The 23683-nt window shown below is 32.4% G+C and overlaps 2 long non-coding RNA genes across 2 annotated transcripts; one reads left to right on the forward strand and one right to left on the reverse strand.

Moving 5' to 3' along the window:
- Window positions 1-13677: 13677 nt before the first annotated feature.
- LOC141724644 (uncharacterized) lies at window positions 13678-16380 on the reverse strand. Its single transcript, XR_012576833.1, has 3 exons — window positions 16207-16380; window positions 14741-15610; window positions 13678-14346 (listed from the first exon to the last, which is right to left on the reverse strand). It is a non-coding gene; the product is annotated as an uncharacterized LOC141724644 (long non-coding RNA).
- A 3682-nt stretch (window positions 16381-20062) lies between these two features.
- On the forward strand, window positions 20063-21550 carry LOC141661819 (uncharacterized). The gene is made up of 4 exons (XR_012550144.1): window positions 20063-20696; window positions 20950-21048; window positions 21140-21229; window positions 21319-21550. It is a non-coding gene; the product is annotated as an uncharacterized LOC141661819 (long non-coding RNA).
- The last annotated feature ends 2133 nt before the right edge of the window (window positions 21551-23683 follow it).

Raw genomic sequence — 23683 nt, forward strand, 5'->3', positions numbered from 1 at the left:
ACTGAAGTTTGCTTTTTACTATGCCATGCAACTAAACAATCTCCTAAAAATTCACAAGCACCACTTGTGCTTTTTCTATCAACCTGTGACCCTGCATAGTCAGCATCTGAAAAATTGATTAAGTCAAAGGAAGAGGAGCTTGGATAAAATAATCCCTAGTCACTCGTACCTTTCAAATATTTTAAATATACGTTTAACGACATTCAAATAAGATTCTTTAGGTTGAGATTGAAAATGAGCACACAAGCATACACTATACATAATGTCAGGTCGTGAGGCAGTTAAATATAACAATGAACCAATCATACCTCGAAATTTAGTGACATCTACAGGTGTACCTTGTTCATCCTTCGAAAGCTTAACTGAAGTACTCATCGGAGTTGATTTAGGTGTGATATGATCAAGTGCAACCCTTTTGAGTAAATCCTTTATGTACTTGCCTTGGTGAATAAATATTCCTGCATTAGACTGATTAATTTGCAAACCTAGGAAGTACTGCAATTCACCCATCAAACTCATATCGAATTCCTTATGCATGTAATCAGAAAACCACTTACACAGAGATTCGTTAGAAGATCCAAAGACTATATCATCTACATAAACTTGAACTAAAAGAAAGTTATCACGTTTATGAAAAATAAAGAGAGTTGGATCGAGTGTACCGCGAATGAAACCATTGTTCACAAGAAACTGACTGAGACGCTCGTACCAACAACGAGGGGACTGTCTCTATCCATAGATAGATTTCTTGAGCTTGTAAACACAGTTAGGGTACTTCTCATGAATAAAACCTGGAGGCTGCTTCACATAGACTTCCTCCTTGAGATAACCATTTAAAAAAGTGCTCTTGACGTCCATCTGGTAAAGCTTGAATTTCTTGTGAGCTGCAAAGGCCATTAAGATTCGAATAGCTTCTAATCGAGCTACTGGAGCATATGTCTCGTCGTAATCGATTCCTTCCTATTGGTTGTATCCCTGAGCAACCAAATGAGCTTTATTTCGAATAATGTTGCCATCTTCATCCTTCTTATTCTTGAAAACCTAACGAGTACCAATGACCTTGGCATCCTGAGGAGGTGGGACGAGTTCTCAAACATCACAACGCTCGAACTGGTTCAATTCCTCCTGCATTGCAACAGACCAGTGTTCATCTGCAACTGCTTCTTGAGCGTTCTTTGGTTCGAACTCAGCAACAAAAGCACAGAATGCACATAGATTATGAAGTCTGCTTCGCGTAGAGATTCCTTGATCCAAATCTGTAAGTAGATTATCTGGAGGATGATTCTTCACAGTCCTAGAAGACTTAGGAAGTTGAATATTACTCATCTCTTCCTTATTAGAATTTTCTGCCTGGAAGTGAATAGGAGTTGTCTCATTCAAAAGAGACTGCCTCATTTCCGCTTGTGAAGATATATCTGGAGGAGTAACAGAAATCACATTTGATACACTATCGGGAGTATTTGGAGAGCCAGAAGATTCATCTGAAGCTTGAGTAGATCCTGAAGAATTATCAGAAGACCGCGAAGGACCTGGAGAGTCTTGACTGTTCGACTTGTCAGAATGAGACTGACTCTTTTCAGAATGAGACTGTCTCATTTGGGAATGAGACGGTAGATCCGCAGTGTCTTCATCAATCGAAGATATATTCCTTGAGGATTCATTAAAAGAAATATTGATGGATTCTTCTACTTTGTTCTTGACAGAATTATAAACACGATAAGCTTTGCTTGTTGTAGAATATCCCAAGAAAATTCCTTTCGTAGATTTCGCATCAAACTTGCCTCAATTATTCTGAGTATCTAAAATAAAACACTTGGAACCAAATACTCGAAAATAACTAATGTTAGGAGTCCTTTTCTTAAGTAATTCATACAGAGTTTTAAGCAAAATAGGACGAATAAGTACTCTATTTAAAACATAACAAGAAGTGTGTACCGCTTCAGCCCAAAATTTTCTTGGAAGCTTACTCTCATGCAGTAGAGTTCTGGCAGTTTCCTGTAAAGTCCTGTTCTTGCGTTCTACTACTCCGTTCTGCTGAGGAGTACGAGGAGCTGAGAATTCATGAGTGATTCCTCTCGATTTGCAGAAGGTTATGAAATCCTTCTCGAATTCACCTCCATGATCACTACGGATAGTTTTGAGCTTATATGAATACTTAGTCTCAAGGTTATTAATAAGATCCTTAAACTCAACAAAAGCTTCATCCTTAGTACGCAAAAATAGTACCCAAGTAAAGCGAGAATAATCATCAACTATAACAAAAGCATAATTCTTACCTCCCAAACTTATATACCTTTCAGGACCAAAAAGATCTAGATGAAGAAGCTGCAAAGGGTCAGTTGTTGACACACGATTCTTAGCAGTGAAAGATGTCTTTACCTGTTTTCCTAGCTGACATGCTGTGCAAGGTTCAACCTTCTTGAATTTCAGCTTGGGTAGACCTCGTACCAGATCATGAGAAGATATCTTCCAAAGAAGATCCATGTGAACATGACGTAGACGTCGATGCCAAAGATTTTGCTGATCTTGAACAGTAGCAAGACAAATTTCCTCCTTCTGTTCATCAAAATCTAACACGAAAATATTTCCTTTCCTCTTGGCAACTAAAGCAAACTCGTTAGTCTTAGTACCAATATAACATACATCTTTATCGAACTTAACCTTGTGACCAGCATCAATAAGTTAACTTACACTAATAAGATTATATTTCAAACCATCAACTATACGAACGTTAGAAATAGCAAACCTGTCATTACCAATGGTACCTTTTCCAATAATTCTGACGGTGTTTGAATCTCCAAGAGTAACTAAGCTACCTTCCTTGGCAACTAGAGATAGAAACTTGGATTTATCACCTATCATCTGATGTGAACAACCACTGTCGATGATCCATTTATTTCGCGGAATATGGACCTTCAAGCAGACCTGCAAAAATTGCTTTATCTCTTAGGTATCCACTTAACTTTGGGTCCTGGTTGGTTAGTATCACAAATCTTATATAAATGTCTATCTGATTTCTTAATCCATATCTGAAGAATATTAACAGAAGTATTAGCAGATTTATATCTAGCACACGATTTATAAGATGAGTTAGAAGAGTGGCCCTTGATACCACATAATCTAGATTCAGATGTAGGGTGATCAGCTTTGCCACAATCTCGACATTTCTCATAAGGCATTTTATATTTCATAGGAGCTCGCTTGTACTCTCCTTGAATTGTATGTTTCTTGATTGATTCACATCATAAACCTCCTTTATCAAGAGAAGATTTTTGTTCACCAAGAAGAGCATTCAAGGTTCCTTCTCCATGGAAACATTTAGCTAAATCCTTTTCAAGTTGTTCAACTTTCTACTTTAATTCTGGAACCAGGGGATCAGGAGAACTGTTTTCTTTAACGGTTTCTGGATCGACAGATATTGACTCTTTCTTCAAGGCTTCAAGACATACATCTTTCATCTCAATTTCATTTTTGAGATATTGATTTTCTTCAGTAAGTTTTGAAACCCTTTCAAGCAAGTATTTGTTCTCGGCAACCAAGGCTTCTTCCTTCATGGGGTCATCCATTTCACTAAGAACTTCACTTAATGCTTGTTTTAAATAAGCATTCTTTTCTTTTAACTTCTTAACCTGGACCTGCAAATTTAAAATAGATGAAGATATATTTAAATTATACTTTATATTATGTACCTCATCATTGTCACTGGAGTTGTCCTCAAGTCCTGCAAAATAAAGTTGAGCAACTTCATCGTCTGAATCGATCTCCACGTCAGATTCATCATCACTCCAAGTAATTAATGCATTCTTTTTGTTCTTCAGCTTGTAGCAGTCCTTTTTGAAGTGCCCTTTATTTCCACACTCAAAACAAGTATCCTTGCTTTGATTCGTTTTAATCTCCTTGCTCGGATTAGATTTGAAGTCCTTCTTTGGAAACTGTGACTTCATAGGTCGTTTGGAGGCATTCCGTTTGGTAAGAAATTTATGAAACTTCTTTGTTAGAAGAGCAATCTCTTCATCAGAATCATCAGGAGATTCGTCTGCATCTGCATTAAGTACAAAAGTTTTCTTACGAGGAGCTTCATCTTCTTCATCATATATGCGTAGCTGATTTTCGAATTCTTCCAATTCACTGAACAATGTTAGAGTATCCATAGTCGAAAGCAGCGTTAAATCCTGTAGAATGGTAACCTTTGGAGCAAACTTGTTTGGCATTGCTCTGAGAATTTTCCTATTGATCTCAGATTGAGGAATGACCCTTTTCAGAAGTGAGATAGAGTTCATCAATGTCAGGAATCTCCCTTGAGCATCTCGCACGCTTTCATCTCTTTCCAACCTGAAACCTTCATAGTCACTCATGAGCATACTTAATTTTACTTCACGTACCTTACACGTGCTTTCGTGGCTGACTTTGATCGTATCCCAGATCTGTTTGGCAGTAGTACATGCTGATACTTTTCTTAATTCTGTAGCTACCATGCCATTGAGAAGTGAGTTCATAGCTTTAGCATTTGAGTTCATTGCATTCACTTCTTCAGGAGAAAGATCCTTGATAAATTTTGGCTTCCCTTCTTTCATAGGAATTGTAAAGCCATTTTCTACAGCATCCCATTCGAATGCATCACGCTGGAGAAAAATTTTGATCCGGAACTTCCAGTCATTGTAGTTTTCAGCACCATGAAGCAGTGGTGGATAATTGTTTGAATACCTATCTGGTTGAGTCATGGATCGCTAGCAAAATAAACACTAAAAAGAGAATTAAATGCACCTGCTCTGATACCAATTGAAATTCGATGGCTCGATAGATAATATAATATTCTAACTGTCAAAGTAAATGGGACAGTCTCTTATGCAAATGGGACAGTCCCTTTACAAATGAGACAATGAATGGGACAGTCTCAATTAACTACAGAATTAAAATAACAGAGATGAATATGCAGAATGCTGAAAACTTAATAAGTAAAAATACCAGAAGTTTTCACTTGGTTCGGCCCCTACACCTAGTCTATGGCCTACATCCAAGTCCCTATGTCAACTAGCATATAGAATGTATTATATCAACTTTAATAAAGAACTTACAGTCTTTCCTTGATTACAAATATAGCACTTGAAAGAAACCCTTTCCCAAGCTACCTTGCTACCTAGCTCACCGCTATTCTTTAGCCTTCTAGCTACCTTGCTATACTTTGAAATCAAGTTTGCCACAACCCGGCACAAAGTTGATATGAATACACGAGTACAAGTAAAAATAGATTGATTACAACTCAAACTAGGCTTCTTGTTTGACTGGATATTCAAGAGATATAAAACAAGAATGGTGTTTCAAATTATAAAGATAGAACATGGAATCATTAGGTGTAATCTGAAAACATGAGATGTGTCTTCTTCTTAGAAAGAATATTCAAGAGAATGGAATAAGAAGAGTTTTTCAGATAATAAAGATAGAACGTGAAATAAGAACTCTTGTTGAATCTGAAAAACAAGATGTGTATTTATATACACAAATCTAACGAGTTTGATTTTCAAAACAAAGAAGAGATAAGATTGAATAATATATTTGTTTGAAAATATTTGAATAAGTCTTTGTATAACAACCCGTTAGTTGGTTGTAAAAGATAAACCTTAGAAAGGATAAGATTAGAAAAGTTCAAATAGGTTTATCAAGATAGAGTTTGTTTTGGAGATAAACTTGTTTACCCAGTCAAATAGAATTACACCAAACCCTATCACTTATAACAACTAAGACCCATAATCTGCATTCTCTACGTACATCTTGAATTAGGTAATCATCAGAAATGTGCAAATCAGCAAATCAGACATCTTGTTATCTTTCTTGAACCCCCAAGGATTACCAAATGTTAAAGCCTGGGGCACCAATCTCATTTTGTATGTATGTTATTCTAACATCTGAGGATTACTCATTGTTAAGCCTTGTAGGGTACTACTCATTGTCAAGCATTTCTTCTTCTTCTTACTCCCTCATTTTAGCTTGCTAAAGCACGATTATGTACCAGCAAATATACTGCAACAACTTAAATAAATATCCTGTTATTGATCAAATCACGCGTTGTCTACCAGACATCCCACTAAAAGATACATATAACTAACAAAACAATTACCGAATAAGTGAATACGAACTGAAGTTTTTTATTAAGTTATGTTTTACATCAGATCAATGCTATATATACAAATACATCAACTAAGATTATGTGTTTCTAGATAAGGTTTATCAGATCATTTAGGTACGTTATGCCTCCTCAAGCGCTATGAGGCCAAGCTAGTTAAAATGCTTCTGAAACAATGACTTAGGCAACAGCTTTGTGAGAAGATCGAACACCTGATGTAAGGAATTAACATGAGCTTGCGGTGCACTTGATCTGTAACCAAATGAAAATCAAGACAAATATGTTTCATACGACTATCACTATGAAAAACAGGATTATGACATAAATATGTTGCCCCAGCATTATCGCGGGAGAGGAAACTGAATGCTCAAGTTCAGTCCAAAGATTTACAACTCAATTCAATTTAACTACAGAGCTAGCAACCAAACGATATTCGGCCTCCGTACACAACTGAGCTAATATTAACCTCGTATTTACACTTTATGAAAGAATGGAAAAGAAAAATAAAATGTTGTTTTTTTAAACCTACATATTTAAAAATAAATTTTTAATATATTTTGTTACAAAAAATTTCTCTTTTTTTTAAAACTAAATATCGGAACACAATGTTAGTCATAAGTTAATTTCCAAATTCTTGTATAATCTTTTTTTTATGAGAAAACAAACTCAAAAAATGAATTATATCAAAAATATAATAATCCTAAGAGGGATTTTTATCATTTAAGAAAGTTTATTATCCAACATAGGCTTGTCAACAGGTCGGATTTGAATCGAATTTAAGTAAATCCATATCCAAATTCATTTAATTTTTTCGGATCGGATTCGGATCGGATCGCGTGTCGGATAAATTATAGCTCAATCCATATCCATCCCATTAGGATTTTCGGATTTCGGATTGGAGCTCCAATCCATTTAGATGTAAATATATAAAATTTCTTAAATTAAATTATTCTTACTAGATGCTGATTTCTAAAAATGAAAATATAAAATATTTGAAAATTAAAGTTATCTAATATTGCAAATATACAATGACATAGTCACCAGACCCATCAATTACGGTATTTGGTGGGAGTTAGAACTCTAAAACTCAATTATTATTTAGAATTTAGAAGGGTTATTAGATTATAGAATAATTTATAATATAAAATATTTATTTTATTTATTAATTACGAAATTTAATTACACAATAATTTTGTAAGTTTTTTTTTAAAATTACCAAAGTTATGAAAAGTAACTTTAAAAGAATTAAAATACTTGTAAAATTAAGGGTATAATGTGCATAAAATCAATTTATCAAAAAAAATCTCTCGAAATGGCATAAACTAATTATTCAACTTATCACACAAGCAACATCGAAAATGAACGAACAAAGAAAAATATTTGTAGAATAAAGTGTATAAAGCTAAAAATGCGAGGAAAAAACCTGATATCATCTTTTTTGTCGGGAGAATAGCATTAAAAAAAGAACGAACGAAGAAAAATATGAAATGATACGATGTGTGTTTAGATGAATGTGCAAGCCATTCAAAGACTTGTGTCATCGAATTTCAATTTATTTATTTTTGCATATTGAAATGAGTCAATCGAAAGTTATGAATTTTAAAATATAGCACCGATATAGTTACATCACAAAAATTTGCACATAGATTCAGTTTTGAGGATTCATGTAGCGAAATTAAATTATTAGTAAATTGAGTATGTAAAATTTCACTTTTCTACGGTTAAATATAGATATTTTTTGAAAGTTACATAAACGGCAAATATATGAATATATTTGAATATTTTATGTATCAGGTTCAATATATAAATTGTAAGGAAGAAATATTAAGAAATTTAAATTTTATGAAAATTATGTACTTGAAAATTTAAAATATTTAAATATATAGATTTTATTATATATATATATATTATAAGTCGGACTGAGTTTTTAACAGATCAGATCACGTAAAATCCATATTCGCTTTTTACTGGATCGGATCCTTATCGGATCGGATTTTTAGCGGATCGGACATTTTTTTATACAATCTATATTCATTTATCAAGTTCCGGATCGAATCGGATCGGACCGGATCCCCGCTTCATTAACAAGCCTAATCCAACATATGCCTTCCGGGAGAAAACAACAAAATACTCCGGAACTTGAAGTATGTGTCATGTCATGGGGTAGCGGCTGCGGTTAACTACGATTAGGGAAAAAAAACATGTGTTATGACTTTCTTGATGCGTCCAACATATGCCTCCCACCAATTTTTAATAAAAGGATTTATTACACTTTTGCCATTAAAGTATGAACGAAAATACGCCATCACCATTAAACTTAAATTTTAATCCATTCAAACAAGTTTTTTGAATCCGTACATTGTTGTCACAATTCGGCTCTCAGAGAAAAAGACCGGTAAGTAACTTCCCCTCACCGTTTCAGAGGTGAGATAGTTGCACTTTTTATGAAGGGCAGAGATACATAAAGGAAAGAAGTGGTCATGACTCATGACCCATAGAGTATCTTAATATTAATATATTTATATTATATATATATATTATAATTTTAATTTTTTTCTTAATATAATTACAATCTTGCCTCCTCCAAAATAAAATTTTCGCATATTAAGTTTATTAAACCTAAAATAAAAATTAGAAATAAGTACATTAGATAGATACTTTATTTTTAAAAAATATATTCAAATATTTAATATTATTTTTTTCTGATTAGTAACTCTTGAGATTCTAAGTCTCTATATTAATTAGTTCTGTATACCCTCCATCTCAGTGTCTTTGTGTATCTCCCATCTCTATTCTACTCTGCTTCACTCTGACTTTCAATTCATGTTTGCTTACCAATACACTCCTTAACTTACATCTCATTATTTGAGTTTTATTTTTACGCATTCTAATTTATATACATTTTATCCTTTAGTTTGGGATGATAGTTTTGTTGGGGTGTTATCTACTCATGATAGTCTCTTACTCTCTTAAAAAATTTAGAAATTAGAATTATTATATATGACAACCGACATGTTTGATTAGCGTGTAAATTTTTTTTTTGCCCCCCTATTATCGTACGTTGTCTTCATCCCTGTTTAACAATATTACTTACAAATTTTAAATTATCACAACTCATTCAAAAACAACCAAAACCAGTTTTTTTATTGTAAAAATGACTTATTTCATATAGGTCTCGGGTTCGAGTCTCTCCCGATCTCTGATATCATGACGAGTAAACAACTCATCTAAAAACTTAAAATGTTAAAGAGAGGCTCCAAATGGATCGTATATCATTCTTTTAACGTACCTTGATGGACTTGATACGAGTTGCCTCTTAACAACATCATTAAAATACAAGGTTGCAGTATTACGACCATTTTATGTTGATAATCATTTCCGTTTTTAACATAAAATACTAAAGACATAAAAAAAAAGTAATATTGAGGCATTTTTTATGGCTACTTAATAGTGATGTGGCTCATTGAACTTTATAGTTAACGCTTATACATCTATTTATAAGTATTAAGGGATTTTATTTAGTATTTACGTGCACATCATGTATACTATACCTCTTTAGATAACCCTTTAGAGATTAAAAGTATGGCCTTAACTAGAAAGTAACTTGACAGAAAATTGAGTTTCTGTTAAACTGGTGCCCATACTAACATAGTAGTTCTCATTCTTATTATAGTGCCAAAACCATGAATCACTATGATTAAAGGGAGTGAGAGAAATAGTTAACATAAGTTGTGAGTCTGGATTCAGATAATTCTTTTGAATTAATATACTATTCCATTAGCCCGGTAGTTGTTTGAGTTTAGCAACTTTGATATTTTTATCTAAACCTTGAGTAATCGGTAATTAAGAAAGATGGAATGAGATGTTGACAGTGACACTCTCGTTTGAAGAATTTTCTAAAGCAATTAAGAGCATGCATCCAGATAAAGCCTCCAGGCCGGATGACCTTAACCCGGCCTTGTATGAGCACTTTTGAATTATACATTATATGTTCAATTAATTAATTTTATCCTACAATTTTGATAAATTTATACGAATAAGTATATCATATTAATAAGATCAGATCATGAATATAATGTACCCTAAATAACCCAGATAAGTATATCACACAAATCGAAATCTCGCAAATCCTAAACCGAGTTAGTGATTCATCGACATGATGCAGTTATTCGGTTTTTTCCCCGTATATCACACAACCCGAAATCTCGCAAATCCTAAATCGAGTTAGAGATTCATCGACATGATGCAGTACTTCGATTTTTTTCCCGTATATCACACAACCCGAAATCTCGCAAATCCTAAACCGAGTTAGAGATTCATCGACATGATGCAGTACTTCGGTTTTTTCCCGTATATCACACAACCCGAAATCTCGCAAATCCTAAACCGAGTTAGAGATTCATCGACATGATGCAGTACTTCGGTTTTTTCCCGTATATCACACAACCCGAAATCTCGCAAATCCTAAACCGAGTTAGTGATTCATCGACATGATGCAGTACTTCGGTTTTTCCCCCGTATATCACACAACCGGAAATCTCGTAAATCCTAAACCGAGTTAGAGATTCATCGACATGATGCAGTACTTCGGTTTTTTCCCGTATATCACACAACCCGAAATCTCGCAAATCCTAAACCGAGTTAGTGATTCATCGACATAATGCAGTACTTCGATTTTTCCCGTATATCACACAACCCGAAATCTCGCAAATCCTAAACCGAGTTAGAGATTCATCGATATGATGCAGTACTTCGGTTTTTCCCGTATATTACACAACCCGAAATCTCGCAAATCCTAAACCGAGTTAGTAATTCATCGACATGATGCAGTACTTCGGTTTTTTTCCCCATATATCACCCAACCCGAAATCTCGCAAATCCTAAACCGAGAAAAAGATTCATCGACTTGATGAATTAATCTGATTTTTACCCGAAAATCACACAACCCGAAATTTCGAAAATCCTAAACCTAGTTGGAGATTCATCGACTTGATGAATTAATCCGATCTTTTACCTGGAAATTACACAAACCAGTACTCAAAATTTAAGATAATATCACAGTCATTGAGCTTTAATTATGTCTGAACAACTGCATATTTATATAGTCCTTGCTTAAAGATTTATCGTATATAGGAGGGTGTAAAATATATCTTTAATATTGGAGTAACTCATTTCATTTACTTTAAAAGTAGCTTAATTATAAGTATACACTCAAACTCCATATTATAATATTATAATTATATTATAATTATATTGGGTACTTTTACTGGATTTTTCTAATCCTGAGATGCAAGATGAATTTCAATTTTTTTAATATTTTTTTCATATGACTAAAATTGATATATCTCGACATCCGTACGGTTGGATTGTCGAAAAATTCATTTAAAAAATTAATCTTATAAATCGGGAACGAGTCTCATTGTCGGGAGGGGTACTTTTACTGCATTTTTCTAATCCAGAAAGATGAATTTCACATTTCATTTCCATTCCCTCTCATAAAATTTCATTTCCCCCTTCTTCCAAATTTCATTTGCCCCCTTTATCTCCCCCCTTTTCTCCCAATCACACTACTCCTTTCCTTTAATTATCCAATTTCCTTCATCTCCAATTTCCCTTTCCACTCCTTCATTTCTCTGCCGCTCTTCCATCTACGATTTCTTACCTTGATTTTTTCAAAATCACATCGATTAAGTAATTTTCATTAATCACCTCATTTGCTGATAGTAATCTAGATAGAGAAACAAGAAGTAATCTAGGTAGGGAAGGGTTATTGAATTTAATTGAATTAAATATCAGTCTGGAATGGGGAAGAAGAAGAATATTATCAGGGTATGGGGCACACGCTTCGTACAATATGCAGAGATGAGGGGTTCTTTGGTCTATATAATTAAAGGGATGGGAGCTATGCTGCTGATATGTCTTCTTGGTATGCTTGTTCTTTATCTTTGTTGTTCTGTCATGTTACAACTTGTAGACTGTCAAGCTTAAGGCATTGAGTCAGGTTCTGGTGGAGACCATTTTGAGCCCTAGCTTTTATTTCCTTTTTTATTCACTTTCTTCAAAGAAGTTTCAAGTGTCGAGTTGTTAGCACTATGGAATGGTTATTTCATCTTGTTATTAATTTTTGTATCATATCTTATTTTATGTTTTGCATATTGTGCAGGTTCTTGATATGATACTGAGGTTTGCTGGCTGCAATTGGTATTAAAATTCAACGTGTCTGATCTGTGTGGTGATGCCATAACAAGGTTACGTTCCTGCCTAGAGATCCTTCGCTGTGACATTTGGAGTTTCTTCAGGTACTATACGACTTGACTAAAGCCTTGATGTTCTTCTTAAAGTTGTGTCTGATGAACATAATGCATAGTGCTTATTAACATATCTGAATGTGGTAGCTCTCTCTCATAATCCATATAATTACATAGTAAGTTTAGAAAACACCCAGACCGAATGCACTGTCCGTTTCTGCTTGGTGTATAATATGATCCAGTGATGCATATGTTCAAGTGTGATGGATGAATCTATTTTCAAAATTTCTTTTAGTTTTAGTTTTTGTTACGGAGCACTTTTTGGAAGATTGATTGATGGAGGGATGGTAGGAATAACAATTGAATAGAATTCAGTGGAAAACACACAGTTATTGGAATGTTAAGTTTCTGTTATAGCATTTATTTGGTAAACCAGAGTTTTTGTTTTGTGTGTTGGAATGCTTTCTTCTGTTGCTAATTAAGATAAGTAATTATAGTATGTTTAAGCTCAAGAATCTGGCTAAAGAAAAACTGTTGCAAGACCAGGACAAGCTGCAGATGAGCAAAGAGGAAGGTGCGGGAGAACATGGCCTGGTTACTTAAGAAAATAGCCAACGTAAATCCAGGCATCACAATCAATCATTAAGATTTCTGCACAACCAGTAATGATGATAATTACCTCACACCAATTACCGGAGGCTCTTCACTGGACTTGTAGTATTATGGCATTGTGATTAATTTGTGTATTTTTCAATTCATAGATGAACTTGTAAATTTGTAAAAATATTTAGTTTGTTGATGAATGTATACGTGTCCAGGTTTACTCTCTTTATAGTAATGCAAGAGCTGCAAAATGCGGTCTCCATGAAATAGAGATTGCATTTTGCAGCTTTGTATTACTATAAAGAGAGTACACTTTGATTTGTATTTATTTATCGCCAAACTTTTAGTTTAATAGTTGAACTCGTCCATTTGAGGTAGTATTTTTGGTTTTTGATTTGGCTCATGATTTTTTGATTGTTAGTTTGTTGGTCGAATGATTCATGGTTTGGAAATTTCGTGGTTAAATGTTTTTGGATTTGTTTTGTGGGGACTTGCATATATGCAAGTCAAATTTTTTTTTTACCATTACTCAACAGACAATGGTTACTGTCACAATGTGTAAAACAATCATCTAAATAAGGTGTTCAGACAACAAGACACAAGACCTGTTGTTTGAACCTCATTTACATAGCACTACTAATAACCATTGTTTGTGAGCTTTCCTTTTAATAATGGTATGTAAAAACCATTGTTTGATGTTAAATAAGATAAGGGTTATAATAAACACTTGTCTAAATTACACAACATAAGGCCAAAAACTGTAGTCTCATACTACCATAAGTTAGCTTATTAACAACGGTTTTTGATTGTTATGTGAAAGATTTATGACAACAGTGCAGAATCCGAACTGTTGTCTATCTCGGTAAGAGGATGCCAAAGAGACAAGTCTTTCAAAAAACTGCTATAACCGTTGTTCTACATGTACTCCAACAACAGATTTTCGAGGAAAGGAAATTCACAGTTGTCTACGAATTTGGGGCAACAGTTTTTTTGTCAACCGTTATTTCATAGGTGTTGTGTGATTGCAAATTTCTTGTAGTGTGCTTATCACGCCAATCAATTTCAGTCTTGCCTTTCAAATTCATCTTGTGTAAATCAGTAGAATAGATGCTAGGAGATGATGGTATATCCTGGACCATGTTGAATTGACGCAAGCACCTATCAGGTTCATGTGGCTCTATTATATGAAAACATATTATTGGACCCTTGTAACACCAAATTTCACTACCTTTTTGATAAATATTGGATAATTTGTCAAGTACATCAGCATATGGCAACCATATGAAGTGATCTGGCACTAGAACATCAAGTGAAAGGCGATCAATATACACAACATGAGAACTGGAATTAGCATATGACTTGGGAGCGCACCACCTAGTAAATAAATACATCCACGATTAAACAAGAGAAGAAAATTCGAAAGACATAAGGATATGCTTATTCCTAGTATTCAAGACATTTAAAGAGCTAGATATTTCTAAACCCCAATTAGGGAGACGGTGAACCCTAAATTGTTAAATTAAGTAAAAATAAAATTAAACGCTGGTTCCTAGGGTTTAGGGCCCTAAACCCTAATTCGATGTACAATTTAATACACGACATAACATTTAAATTAATATGTTCTCAGTCAAGTATATAAATTTATTTCTAGTCAACTACTGTGTTTTCTGATAAATTAGAGAATAAATGCACTTACATTATTACCTCAATCCAAAATAACGATCTACGCAATAAAATAACGATCTACACAATAAAAATACATTATTACCTCAATTCAAATGGTCCGGGAAGATCACCCCATATATCTCCATTGTCCACGAGGAACTGGAGCAAGGGTAGGTAGTCTCGTCCATGCCCATAGCTGCAATAACAACACACAACCAGCAATTTCTTCCTTTCCTTTTTTGCAAGCCTTGCACATTTCTCTGTAGAGGAACACAAGCACACCAGAACCCCAAGATAATTTTTTACAACGATCAAAATTCTGTATCAAAAGCAGAAACATACAATGAACTTGCGATCCTTGATGATCGGTGAATAATATACCACCGATTAGTTGCAATATATAATATTATGTATATCGGATGAGCTCGTCCTCTTTTGCATCATCTGAAAGTGCAGGGAATAATTTCGCCAACCAATTCAACTTTAGCCTGCCGCCATCTATATCTTGCTTCCCAGGAGCATTACCAAAAACATTCTCAATAAGATTATTCCAACCACCTTTGAATTATGTTGAACCGCTAACTACACCACCATCAACACGTAATCCAAGAATCACGCTGACATCCTGTAAAGTAATAGTGCATTCTCCAGTTGGTAAATGGAATGTGAGTGTCTCTGGCCTCCAGCGTTCAACTAATGTTGTAACTAAACTCCAATCCGTTTGGATGCCTGTCAGTCTCGCAACTCCATCAAAGCCCACATCTGTGAGCAATGGAACCATCCGAGGATGTAACGAAGGAAATCTATTACTGCTAGGGTTACGAACCCTTGTTCTTAACACATCGCCACCAACCACATTCCATATAGTAGACGACCTGTGTTCAGATTGTAAATACAATATGGCGGTGTCTCTTGGCCCAGGCTTCAACTCGAAACTGTCAATATTTATCTCATCCATGATCTCATCCATGTTCTGTTGGCAAAAGTAATCAAAATAATTTGTCAACAGGGAACTTAGTAGTAAAACATTAGTACTGTGAAATCCATTAAGCAAACGAAAGTCTACATAAATAAGATTAATTTCAGCTCAACCTATCATATTTATTAGATTATAAATTATGAAGAGCGGAAACTATGCCATATTATTTATAAGTTTTGTAGTGTCATCAATGAATTATAATAGTTTAGCACAATAAGTTAAGGTACAAGTTACAAAGAGCATAGATTAATATAATTTCGTCTAAATTATAATACAAATTTTATACAATAATGAAGTAATAGAAAACATATTGTAATCGGCTACGATCGGTATAACCAAAATTTGAACATCTTTGAGAAAAACAATATGTAAAAATGATAGGAATGCTAAATCAGGAACCAAACATACACAAGTACAAAAATCACTTACATGACTACTTATTCATACAATTAATCAAGCACATTAAGTATAAACAAACATACTGAACTAGATAAATCTATATAACTTATAAGCTTATGAAGGAAAATTTACAAGTTCAATAATCATATGTTTAGCCCTAAATCGCAAATAACAAATAAGAAATAACTTACAAACGAATTGATACACATATGCATACGGAGGAGTTGAAATTGAATGACAAGAGTATCCAGAAAAGATCAATCAGCACTTCGTCGTCTTAATTAAAGGGGGGAGAAGAATTATGTATCAGGTATAGTGAAGAAAGAAAATAAACAGATGTGGGTTTGCAAGTGGGTTTGGATCGGGTGGGGAATACGCATATGTGTAAGGGGTAGTTTTAGTACGCAAGTTTGTACTGGGTATTAAAAAGGGTATTTTCAACACTTAACTCGGACAATCGGTATTCTCCTTTTTTCTAATTAAAAATTCGTTATTTTTTTCATTTTTGCTAACAATTTGAGCAGTATTATAAAGATCCAAATTTAATAAAAACTAAAGGCGATTTATTTGAAATTATTTTTATTTTACATTCCTTTGATTTGCTATTATTTTGTTTAAAATTCATTATTTTAAATTATAATTAAAATTTGATAAATTAAATATCTTAGAACATATGAATTTTATTCATTTCTCAAGATAAATTTATATAATATTGTGATCAAAAATATATATTAAGAATATTAATTTAATGTGAATTACTAATTTATTGAGTTCTCATTTGAGCAACTCTCTATATACATATAGGGGCAAATTTAAGAGAGACTCTATAGTGGTAAAAGATCCAAGAGGCGATTTATCTAGTGATTGAATTGACGGTTAAAATAATTCATATATTAATTTATTATTATAAATATTATATACTAAAAATAGAGAAAAGGACAATATTAAAAATATAAAAATACATATTACTTACCGTTAACTATCATTTATGTTAAAAATTAAAAACAAATTTCATTTACAATAACAAATAAATACATATCTTATTATAATATATGGAAAGAAGTAAATTAATTTAATTCATATCAATTATATAAAACATATTATAAATTTATATCAATTAAATACAAGTTATTATAAATTCATATTATTAATTTTTGGCTAACTATTATCTATATTAAGAAATAATTTATATAATTCTAAGTTATGAATATGTACAATATAAAATATCATAATTTAAATATTTTTCTAAAATTATAAATTATAATATAATAACAATAAATATTATAATATTTTAAATTCAGTAAATATTTGAAGTTCTAGCTGTATTCGTTTTATGTAGTACAGTTTTAAATAATATACGTAAGATTTTACTAGATAATCTAATAATAATATTAATTTTAATTCAATATAATTTATTATTCTTTCATCGATAAAATAAATATTTTTTCAATATGTATTTTTTCTTAATAATATTATATTATATTTTAAATTTTGATTTTTTTTTAATTTTTCAACATATTATAGGAATTTGTAATTAAAAAAATATGACAATGCTGAGATTTTCTAATGTATTTAATTAACTAAAATTTTGATTTAAAAACTTTAAATTTATTTATAATAAAAATATAAAGAATTTACAATATTGTACGTATTTAGAATATTTGATAATATACATAAAAATAATTTGTTAATTTTGAATATTTATTGATATGTAATCTCCTACACATTCTAATTCTACTAGTAAAGTGCTCGGATATAAATGTTATAGTATATATCTGTTATAAAAAATAAATATTATATGAATTTTTTTATATATATTATTAAGTTGATTTAATATTATAAGTGAACACTTTTAAGAACTATTCCTGAATATTTTTAAAAAAATTTAATATTATAATAATTTAATATTTTGAAGAACTTCAATATTATACTTAATAATATAAAAAATGAATAGCTCAAAGAATTTTAAATATTATAATAGTTTAATATTATATTTGAACATTTTAAAAAACTATAATATCAAACTCAAATATTTAATATTGTAATATCAAAAAATACATCAAAAAACACTATTAATATAATATATTATATTAAAATGGAACACTTTGATAATTTTTTAGTGAACACTTTAAGCGAACACTTGTTATATTAAAGTTTTATTGAAATAGAACTCCTTGTAGATTCATATGGATTATAATTATAATTATAATAATTATTATTATTAATTATATATTCAAATTTTATAGATTATATTTTCTTATTAAGAAATTGTTACAAATTTAAATTAATTATATATAGTTATTGTTGATTATATATTAAAAATTTATAGATTGTTTTTTCTTGTTATTATATTAGAATTTTATTGATCAATTAATAGAACTTTACTAATTATTGAGAATTTTACATATCATTTAATAGAACTTTATTGAATATATTGGAACTTTAGAGAGTATATTCTGTTTTTACTATATTGAAATTTTATAGGTCAATTAATAGAATTTTATTGATTATATTAAAATTTTATAGATCAATTAATATAACTCTTTATAAATTTATACTAATTATTATTATAAAGGTCTTCGGTGGTTGCTTTCCATGACTTTTGACAAGAGGTGATTATCGAGTCAATTCTTTTCTCCATTTTTGCAAAACCCCCATGATAACTCGCTGGAAGTTGGTATTATATATATTCATTAGCTATATTTAAATATATTATTTTATTATTATTTTTAAATATATATATATATATATTCAAATAAATTAACAAACATAATTACTTACATTTATATATTATAAAACATATAACTAGAATATATTTTATTATATTAGAATATTAGTATTTTTATAAATTTGGTTAATAATAAAATAATACTTTTACACTTATGATCATTTAAAATTAATATTTATAAATAAAAATAAAAATAATACAAGAATAAATATAACATTATTCTTATATTATAATATTATATATTTAAAAAGTGTCTTATATGTTTTAAATATTTAAAATATAATTTAAAGTAGCATGTCATATGTATAAATAAATAATAATATATAAAAGAGGGCTAGGGCTCGGTGTTAGGGTTAGGGTATGATTTGAAGATATTTTAACCTGGAGATGACATGGACTCAATATATATAGCCTGTTATTTTCATGTGATCTAAAATTATTGCCAACAGGTGTCATGTTTGGAGTGGCATATATTTTAGATATTAGGTTTAATACATTACAAGCCAACAAAAAAAAATTTAATGAAAACATTTACCATTTATTATCGGAGTCCAAAAACAGTCCTTCACCTCGTTTTATTTCGTTCAAAAACACACTAACACAACTTCATCACTGGAAAAAAAGAAAAAAAAATTTAAATGACCCAGAACGCCACTTGTTCTGTTCTGAGGGTTAGTAGGTTTTTCCCAAAAGAACAGGCGTTGTATACCATAAATGGAAAATTCTGTATACCGTGACGGAGCCCTCTAACCGGTACCTGGCCCATCAACCCAAATACGTACAAAATTAATATACCCCCAACCCAAATCCCTAATTAGTACTAGACCCCTATCTTATTTTAACAACAGATTCGTGTTAGTTCATAGGTCGCAACCCATCTTATTCAGCGGGGTAACAATATGCAGTTTTCGATGCCAAATTATCATTGTCAGGCGATCGTGCCACATAAACTCATCGACGGTGTGTACACGAGCAGCGATGGCAATTAGGGTTGTTCACGAACCGAGTCGAGCCGAGTTTTAGTGTAAACGAACCGAACTTCATTTTTTTTCTGACGAACCGAGCCGAGCCGAGCTTTCTTATCGAACAAAAAATCGTGTTCGAGCTCGAGCTCGTTAACTAACGAGCCGAACACGAGCTTGTTCACGAACAAATACGAGCCGAGTTGAACCGAGCCGAGCCGAACAACTCGTTAAAAAAATAAGTTCAGAAATAAAAAAGATTGGCTAAGCCCAACTAATCCAAGCCCAACAAATATCCCTACATTACCCTAGTAAATTCACCACTTCTCATCTCTATGAGAACCGCCCAAATGACTAAATTCTATACACATATTATATACAAAAACAATATATACACACCCAATTAGATCTTGAAATTCCTTACTCATACTTCTGTTTAGACTATATACGTATGTTATACTAGTTCTTATTCTAAGCTACTGCAAGTTGTATGAACAAACTGTTGTGGTTCGTGGTCGTGGCACATGTGATGAAAACAGAGAGGGTTCAAAACAAAGAGATGGAGTCTGGGTAGCCTTTTACTCCGGTTAATCACTCTTATCCCCATCTCTATGTATCTCTCTCTCAAGAGATTGATTGGGCGGCTGAAAATTTGGTTTTTTATTTTGCGCACTTGTTGGTAGTGATGGTATATATATAAAATATTCAGTAAATATAGATTTTTTTCGAGCTTTTAACGAACGAGTTCGAGCCGAACTCGAGCCGAACATCCTAAAACTCGGCTCGAGCTCGTTTTGCTTAACGAACATTTTTTGGTGTTCGAGCTCGAGCTCGAGTTGAAAAACGAGCCGAGTCGAACGAGCCTTTACCGAGCCGAACTCGAGCTTGTTCGCGAACAGCTCTGTTCGTGAACAGCCCTAATGGCAATATCCTTTATACCAAGAATTTTGGAACTCCTCTCTTCGATGACGACGTAGTAATCTCTGTTAAGGTAGTATACTTTCATACAATTGATTCTTGAATCCGTTTACATGTCTTTAAGTAATCAGCATAAGGACATGCAAACTAATAGAGCATATTTCCATGGAAAAATTATCCAAAAAAAGATTTCATCCTTTATTATATTATTATTTCATCTAAAACAGACTCAAAACAAGACGACCTAGCACCACCGGGCACAACTCCTTGCTATTATAGATAGTAATTTCTGTCCAGATTATTATTGATATTATTATTATTATTAGGATGATGATGATGGGAGTGTAGTTGAGTATAGAGAATGGGATCCTTTTCAATCAAAGTTAGCTGCTGCCATTTTGTGTGGAGCTCAAAATATATATATTGTAAGCTCTACTCAGCACCATATATGTTTATTATTGCATTTTTCATTTTTTTATATCTTCATTCATATTTGTATTGTATATGTTTTTCAAGAAACCTGGTTCACGTGTGCTCATAATTTACTCTCGTGATGATGTTCGATTTGGAACTACTATATCACACATATCTGATATTGTTGGCTCTGTAAGTCTAGTCTTCTTCCCCTTTTACTCAAACCATGCCCTCTATCCTTAATATTTATTAGTTACTCTTACATTTACATGTACCTGCAGCTTGGTTTGGTTTATGTAGTGGATCCCTTCATATTCAACCACGACGCTGTTCCAACCTTTGCAGAAAAACGCAACAATATCATACCAATTATCGAGAGTTTTGCCCCTTATAAACACTGTATGCTTGGTAATATGGTAGATGTAATGTTTGCTACTCTGGATACTATGGAACAAGTTCCTTTCACTCCTGGTCAAATATTATTATATTATAGGGAAAAATAATTTATCTGTTCTTCAACTGTTCCGATTTTTTAGTTTGTGCCCCTAAACAAAAAACCCTGTATTTTAGGTTATTTAACTTTTAATTAGGTCCTTCCATTAATATACAATTAAGGGAGACATTAATATATGCCTACTTGGAAGATGACAATTGACAAACCTAGTTTGAACTTCTTTGAATAATTATTCCTTATATAATTACACACACCTACATTTAACTGTAGATTATTTTCTTAAAGTTAACTACGAAAATAGGTAATTTTATAGTCCTAAGTTTATTTAATTAAAAAACAATCATTTAATGCTTTTTAACTTTCAATTTCAAAAATATTCTTGATTAAATTTTGATAGTATCACTACAACAAAAATAACTAAAATCCACCAACTAAAAGCCACCGACCTTAAATTCCACCGATTTTGGTGGAATTAAGGTCAACTAGTATTTTCTTTAACTAATGAATAAAAGCCACCGCATAGAGTGGAATTTAACATCGGTCGCTTTTAGCCGGTGGAATTTAATGTTGTTGCCCTTTTTATTTGGTCAAATTCAACATAAATAGGCGGGAAACTTCCCTCTTAAAAATTACAAATAATGTAAACTACAAAAACAACCGAATTTGGTGGCTTTTATATTAAGGTTAAATTTAAAATATTTTATCTTATCCATATTTCATTATTTTATGAAATTAATATAAATTATAATTAAATATTAATAAAATTTATAATGAAAAATAATGTTAGATGCACAATATCTTTACTGAAAATAAGAAATATATTTAAATAATTCATAAACCCCTAAAACTAATTATGAGAAAGTAGTTTGTGATTTGTTAAATAATTTTGCTGATGTAATGGTCAATTAGTTGATTGATTAAGTTGGTTAAAATAATGCATACAATGCCACATGCACTTTACGGTACTTAAATAAAGATGGAATTCATCTCATAGCAAGGTAACCAACTCACCAATCCAGGTGATGTTAAACCAACCAATAGTAAACCACCACACACTACTATACCTCAGTGTTATCTTTACCCCATTGTTCATCCTATATCCTTCATTTCTTTTCACTCATCCTGCAAACTCCCATTCTTTACACCCTCCACTATCAACACATCCTTCATTAGGCTTCCCCGACACATATGCACCAACACACATTTCGAATTCACTTTCCCTATCCCCCTTACCTTCATCACGAACATTATCCACCTCTTCCTCCGTAAAACCACCTCCACAAACCGGACACTCAGACACATTATCTAAGTAGTAACCGTTTTTATTCCATTTACCAGTAGTAACTAACGACTCGTACGGATCAAAACCGTCTTTCGGTTTCGGTCTCGCTTAATGCCTCTGAAAGAAGCCGGATGATAGGAAAGGGTGAACTCCTTAGAAAAACAGCTTGATTGCAGAGACAAAACAATGAAAACGGTAGAAGCATACTACATGATATCTCCAAGTAATAGTTGTGTATAATTTTTCTTTTCTTTGTTGCTAGTGAACTTTTGGATATTGGGATGACTGTGTTGAATAAACGTTAAATGTTATTTTAAGTGGGTCTTAAATTTAGAAGTTAATAAAAATATGAAAGGCCAAGAGTTTAACTCTGTAGGTGAAAGGTCAGGAGTTGTTCTTTTCTTTGCGACTATAAATAGATTGCTCCTTTGCATTGTAATATGAATGAACTGTTGGAAAAACATATCAGAAATAAATTGAGTGGTTATCAGAAATATTTGTGTGTCTTGTTCTTTTGTCTTCAAATTGGTATCAGAGCCCATGGCGAATGTGACGAGTCAATTGCCTCTGCCACGACTAACAAAGTCGAACTACGAGAACTGGAGCATTCAAATGAAAGCCCTGCTCGATTCTCAAAATGCTTGGGAGGTGATCGAAGAAGGTTTCGAAGAACCAGCAACCACCACAGGTTTTTCGGCGGCACAAAACAAGGCGTTGAAAGAGACGCGATCAAAAGATAAGATGGCACTATACACTTTGTTTAGAGCCGTTGATGAGTCTGGCTTTGAGAAGATTGTCGGTGCAACTACTTCAAAAGAAGCGTGGGACATTTTAGAAAAGGCGTTCAAAGGTGCCGACCGAGTCAAGCAGGTGCGTCTCCAAACTCTTCGAGGCGAATTGGAGAGCATGA

The sequence above is a fragment of the Apium graveolens genome, chromosome 5 (genome assembly GCF_009905375.1).
Source record: "Apium graveolens cultivar Ventura chromosome 5, ASM990537v1, whole genome shotgun sequence".
In the NCBI taxonomy this organism is placed as follows: domain Eukaryota; kingdom Viridiplantae; phylum Streptophyta; class Magnoliopsida; order Apiales; family Apiaceae; genus Apium; species Apium graveolens.